This window comes from Amblyomma americanum, chromosome 10 (assembly GCF_052857255.1).
Source record: "Amblyomma americanum isolate KBUSLIRL-KWMA chromosome 10, ASM5285725v1, whole genome shotgun sequence".
NCBI classification, from domain to species: Eukaryota; Metazoa; Arthropoda; class Arachnida; order Ixodida; family Ixodidae; genus Amblyomma; species Amblyomma americanum.
In genome coordinates, this window is record NC_135506.1 from 24,652,390 (window position 1) to 24,659,150 (window position 6,761).

At 44.7% G+C, this 6,761-nt stretch overlaps 1 non-coding gene across 1 annotated transcript; it reads left to right on the forward strand.

Moving 5' to 3' along the window:
* Window positions 1-5,622: 5,622 nt before the first annotated feature.
* Window positions 5,623-5,694, forward strand: TRNAD-GUC (transfer RNA aspartic acid (anticodon GUC)). The gene has a single exon. It is a non-coding gene; the product is annotated as a tRNA-Asp (tRNA).
* The last annotated feature ends 1,067 nt before the right edge of the window (window positions 5,695-6,761 follow it).

Sequence of the window (6,761 nt, forward strand, 5' to 3'; positions counted from 1 at the left end):
TAGTATTCACCTCTGCACAGTGCCTTTATTGTATACGTCGTCTTATTTCCGCTTCACGAATGAAGCTTATTTCGTTAACCGTTGATAACTGCTCGCTCGGGAGGCTGAAGTCAACCGTAGATTGATTTAGCACTGCCCGCTAATTATGTTCTATAAATGACGAAGTATGTAGACGTACATATGAACAAATAAACAAATAAGAAATTAATGAAGTAATGATTTGTCAGTCAGCCTACCCAAGCAGCACAGGTCATCGGCCCAATATTGCAGAAGGATGGTCCCATCCTGGTCCTTTGTAGGGCCAGCTTTGCCAATACAGTTTCAATGTTGGGCCAATTACTTGTGCTGCTTGGGTAGCTTCTCGGCCTCTATAACGGCTAAGATCAAAGCGTAGTCAGCCTACAAACGGATGAGCTCCCTTCATTGTTTCTGATTCTCCGTTGTTGTGCTTTGGTACAGCGTCATAGAGTCAATGGTTCGCAAAATCTGCAGATGGGCGCCACATGAGCGTCCAGACTTTCTCGCAGATCGAACGAGAACGTTCGCACAAACATTCGAAGCGCAATAAAGAGTTCTGCACGTACGTAGGAAATTTACCTACCTGATCATGCGTCTGAAAATTATATGGGTTGTTTGCTTGTTTTAGATTCCCTTACAAAAATTTCTTTAGACGGTCTATCGACAGTCTTTTGTCTATAAACTTTATAGACATTTGTCTCTAGAGTCTTTTGTCAATAAAGTCGACAGACTTTCTGCAGACAAATCCTATAGACTAGTCTATACACAATAAAAATACTATAATCCTATAGGCAGTCTACAGACAACCAGTTTCAGTTTCAATTTTTTATTTCTCTTTCTTTTACAAAGAAGGAAACTAGGGCCAAAAGCTTTATTGACTATGAATAGACAAAAGGAAATATCTATAGGAAGGTAATAGAGTCTATAAGAAGTCTATAGACCATTTTTATAATGGAGAACTTCACAGCGCTGTGTGCCTTGGTCGTGCCGACAGTTTGTCCACTTTTTTCCCCTCTGTTACGGAGCTTTCGGCTCTATTCACTTTAGCATTTTTCGCAAGAGTTAGCGTCAGATTTCTGTTTTTATTTTATTGGTTTCGTGCTTTTTATGCCGCTATACTTTTTACCACTGCTCCTCGCTGTAATCATTTTATGCGATTCAGGTTAAATAAATTTAAATTAAATGAAAAAAATCTATAGTTGCATCAATTAACAATGACATAAGTACAGGTATATGCAGACAATGTAATTATTTGCTTCAGGAACTGAGCGAGTCGACTTCCTTGTGCTAGTTAGCTTATAGGTTGTACAATGTACGCAAACGCATATGCTGCCATGTGCGCAGCTCGCGAGTATAAAATGTTGCCGCAACGTTCCGATCTACTCTATGGGCACAGTGGCAAAAGAGCATGAACTTTTGTTGAGGTTGTGAGGAACCTAACGTCATATATAATGGCAGAATGTTGCAATGAAGCATGGGTTTTTGACATCGATATTTCAAAGGAACGGATAATGATATGCCCCCCACAGTTATTTGCCTCGGTATTGAGTAATTTTTTTTTTTGAGGGATCGATTCCAATTTACAGAGAGGCCGCACAGAATGTCACTCTGTTCTTTCGCAGGAGGCTTCGTCTGCTGCGCAGTTTGTGAAATAAAAATGACCACTGCACAACGCCTGCACGACTCGGCTGACACCTGCTGACAGCTTCGACAGAAAGAAAAAAAAAAATGAGAAGTGAGACATACGCGATTCCGTAATGTATCGTTTTTCTTTTGCAGATGCCGGCGTCCGTGTATCACAGACAGACGTATATCTCACGTCAGAAAGCGCGGTCGTGTGTGTCCCCGTGCTGTCACAGCTGTCGCGGCCGCCGGCACAAAAAGCGACACTAACGCCGCGTGGTGGCAGAAGGGAAAAGTATAAGCTCAGGCGTGCGTGTGTGTGTGTGTGTGTGTGTTTGGAAAGACGAGAAGGTGACAGGTTAGTGTGAGGGAACCATTGCGACAGGCATTATGCAATATGCAAGGTGACACGCGCTCGCGGACCCACATGAATATGTACGGCTTCATGCTCACTCGCTCGCTTAATTAAGTGTTCGCTTACACTGTAGCTCTAACGGCATTCGAATGACAACTCTGGGACCAGCGCCTGCGATGCTCGTGGGCTCCGGGCCATAGACCCTTTCTTGGCCTGCCGAGTCATGTACGACGTGCCTCGGGGTGAAGTATCGTTTTGGGTCGAAGGCGTACGCCTTTTATTATTATTATTATTATTTTGCTACGTTTCGGGTAACTCCTCGTGCCCAGAGCTTTATATCACGTCGCATGTGTTTGCCGCACTTTCGGTGCCTCGCCCGTGCTGACGTGACGGACGGAGCGCTGCGGTCTTATCAGAAGAAGGTTCACTGAACTCTGGGTGCCCGGCCTGCGCTATTGGGAAATTTAGCGCGGTTTTCACCCCTAGATCTGGCGGAAGGTCGCGAACGCTCGATCCAGTACGTGTTGGTACACAGGTGAGCGAATCGTTAATTTTCGCAACCAAGTGACGTATATCAATTATTACCTGGAGCGTATATTGCGGGAAAGATCGCTGACGAAGTGCCCGCTGTGTCTAATAACCTAGATAACAAAATATGATAACGGTTCCGGTCAAACAGGCGCACTTGCACCTGTATGTAGCAATCAGGAGCTAGTATAGTGTGAAAAAACAACAAACAAATATTTGGCGGAAGTGACTAGGTATACAGTTTTCGGCGCTGAGTATAGCGTTCGAAATATTCATATCCCGCAGGTGCATCGGGTCTTACATCTCTCAGACGACCATCTGAGGGCGGTCGCATATATAAAGTTTCATCGCCTTGCAGTTACACCGCTGTATCGCCTTCAGTTTGTAAAGAACAGCTGGCAGAAATATATTATTCCACATCAATTTATTTTCTGAGATTCGTTTAACACTAAGTCAACCATATAGAACAAAACACAACAAATGAAGTGAAACTCAACAAGTCGGTTAGCAAATACTCTTGCCTGCGCCAACTTCAGCCAAAATTAGGAATAGTGCGCAGAAACCGTTATCTGAGCGCAGACTGCCGAATCAAAATTGCTTGACCCGCCGCGGTGGCTCGGCGGCTTTGGCGTTCAGCTTCTGGTCCCAGGCTTGCTGGTTCTAACCCGGCTTAGGAGGCCATAATTGAGGCGAAGCACAAAAACGTCGCTGTACTATCCCATTAAAAAAACAAACATTGAAACCAATTGGATTTCCAACTGGTTCCAATTGGGCGAATTCAGTGGCCAGCTGGTTCCAGTTAGAATGGCGTTCCAATTGGACAACCCGAATGGACTATCCTGTTGGATCAGTCGGGTTTCAATTGGTGAGCCCATTTGGTGTTACCAGTTGCATCCAACTGGTCTGTCCAACTGCATTCAATGCATCCATATGTTTGTATATTTGACGAGCAAGGCAGAACTAATATGGTTCTTGTAATAGGAGCTATCAACAGCTTAACCTGCTAAATTGTATTCATCATCTGCACCACCACTGCGGTCGACATTAAATTAAATAACTGCGCTCTGTGGGCAAGCGCCGCTGGCCCCAACATGTGAGGGCCTCATAAATGGCTTATATATAAGTTGGAGCAGAAGTGTGTTTGTTGCCTGTATGTACATATTGGCTGCGTTCCAATACTCTAGACGTCTAACAAGACGTCTAGTGTGACGTCTAGGAAGCAGTCTACATGTCCGTGTATTGGAACTTGTCTAGTGCTCACGCCGCCTCGCGGCATTATAATGTAACTAAAGCTTATGAACAGTTGTACTACTATTTTTCACAAACTGAGCAATAAAGATAATTAAAAACGTGTTTTCAACAAGTTTACACATTTCTTCTGGAATGAATTTGCGCGTAAACCGGACTGGTGGATGTGCCTATCGGTCAGTCTACTTGTAGCAGACGGGACCGCTCTCCGAAGACGACGCTAAAGAGATATGCGATTATTCTACTGGTGGATGTGCCTATCGGTCAGTCTACTTGTAGCAGACGGGACCGCTCTCCGAAGACGACGCTAAAGAGATATGCGATTATTCTTTTATTGTTGATGCTCAACTGTACATGCTCCTCGAACGTGCTCGTCCAGACGGTCCTGTAAACATAAGAATACGAAAGACTGTAATTAATATGCGCGAAATACGATACGGCTAATATACACTGCAACAGGAAAACACATACGTGACATTAAACCCGCTGTCTGCCCTACGTGGCACTCGGAGACAGCGAGAGACCTAAATACAGCAGCGATCTTTAATCCTGCAACGACTAAAATCAATTCGCAACATGCCGGTGTATTTGTTCTGAGAGTGTAGAGATAAAAAAGAATGCACGTGAAAGAGTTGATGCAACTAATACAGCAACAGAAGAACACATTTGTTAACCGTCACGCCAGCCGTCTTAACGCCCGTCGAGGAAACCAACGACAGCGACGAGTATTCTCTAAAATCAAGTGCTAATTAAGATCCGGCATCGTCCGGATCACGTAAACAGACCTACAGCGTCCGCTGCTGTAGCAAAGCTCTCAACTGCACGATTTTCTCCTGCGTGATTCACTGCTAGGAATCGCACGTCCACGAAGATTAATTAGCCACTAGTTTGCGTACCAAATAACATTATGGAATGACTCACATTTTTCCTTTCCTATACTCCGTGTACAGTCCGACGCCCGCAAGAGCACGACTCGCTCATCCGCGTATATCAGCTCCGCCATCTTTAGACAGCAAGTTAGCCTGCATCGATGTGGACTTCGGCGAAGCAGTCTTATGAAACTGCTTCGCCGAGAAATGGAACGCGTCCCAAGATGGCGGCTGTCCGGCTAGACGTCTAAGTAGCCGTCTACTTGGGAGTATTGGAACGCAGCCATTGAGTTATGTTACTCAGTGTCTGAATGTGTAGTGTTTATTGTGCGTAATTTATGTGTGTATGTTAGCCTTGATATCCATAAAAGCATGCAAATTTCAATTCCGTAATAAAAGTGTTGATTTTTATCCTCACAAATCAGCTTTCGATTTGCACATTAATATATTAGGTATGTTAAGTGGCATAAATATTTCTCACCCTGCGTATTTTGTGAAACTTAGTTGTGAGTTTAATTTTGTGAATATTTCCTTGATGCAATAACTGCCTGGCCTATTGGGTCCAGTTGGTTGGTCCAGTTGGATCCAGATGGGTCCAAATGGTCGGGCGGCTAAAAAGCACAACCGGAACCAATTGGAAGGTTCACTTGGTTCCAATTGATTTTTTTTTTGTTACTTCTTGACCCCGCCGCGGTGGCTCGGAGACTTTGGCGTTCGGGCTTCTGGTCCCAAGGCTGCGGGTTCGATCCCGGCCTAGGCGGCCGTATTTCGACGCAGGCGAAAAACGCCCCTGTAAGGAACTCCAGGCGGTCATTAATCTGGAGCCCTTCACTATGGCATGTCTCGTAGCCCATGTATCGCGTCGTTACGCAACACCCTACAGTTCAGAATTTCCAAAAATTGCTTGAAGTAAAACGAAAAATAAACTGTACTGTCTGCTATCACAGATGTGTTGAGCACAGAGCGCACTGATGTTCGTCCTCCTCGTTAGTATAGTGGTCAGTATCCCCGCCTGTCACGCGGGAGACCGGGGTTCGATTCCCCGACGGGGAGTTTTCTTTTTTTTCCCTTTTCTTTTTTTTTTATGGGGCTCCGTCTTTTTAGCACGAATCGCTTTTATAACCTTTTGGGTTACAGCATTGTTTTGATGAACCGAATGAACGTAAACACGGTTAGGCCTATGTGCTACTTTGCTTGTGTAGTCTGTGCCGCGGCTGTGCGTAATCGCCGTCATAGCCACTGAGGAACTGTGAATAATACATTACGAGGATCACAACTTTCAGCGGTAAGCCTAAAATAATAAAAAAGACTACATTAAGGACAGTGCAGACAATTAAAAAAACGTGTTAATAACAACGAAGCAAAAAACAAAAATTGTGACATCGATTGAACGTCGTGAAAGGCTGGCGTTCCGCGATGAGCGCCATTTGTAGCAGCAGTCGAACGAAATAGTAAAAGTTTACACTACACCTCGCTGCTTCCTAAATTAAACAAGAAGCTGTAAGGCGAAATCCTTCCAGACGTGCTCTGTTAAAGCACGTCACAACCGCGAGCTTGTACACGCTGCCACCTCGAGTATACGTTGCTTTAACTTCGTTGCAGGAAATTGGAAGCGCGTATTATGAACAGCTGAAGTACTCAGTTCCCAATAAAAAAATAAACAAACAAAAGAAAAACGCTACCGAGAGCTGGCTATTAGTATATAGACTGCCTACCATCCGCTGCTTAAAAGCAGCCTAAAATTTAGCGACAGTCGAGCACGTAGTTTCCCCGAGTTTCGTGGTGAGGATATCGCCACGCCTACCAGAACCGATAACTTTCATTTTATTTTATTTTCTCTTTTTCGTCTGGTTAAAATACTTAGCTCTCAGCCAACTAGTCAATCAATCTTCGTATCCGCTGCTAAAATCGCCGCGAGTCTTTACTTCCTCAAACTGCCACGCGGAAGACATTGCGTTGCTTCTTCCTGATTCCGGTCATTTTATAGGTGAGCGGTGGGCATTCAGACATGCGGCTCTGTCTGAAAAAAACAACAAAAAGAACTGCTCTAGATTTTGCCCACGTGCCACTGTTAGAAGCGCGTGTCGATCACAAAGAGCTGGACGCCTGACGCAGCGTTC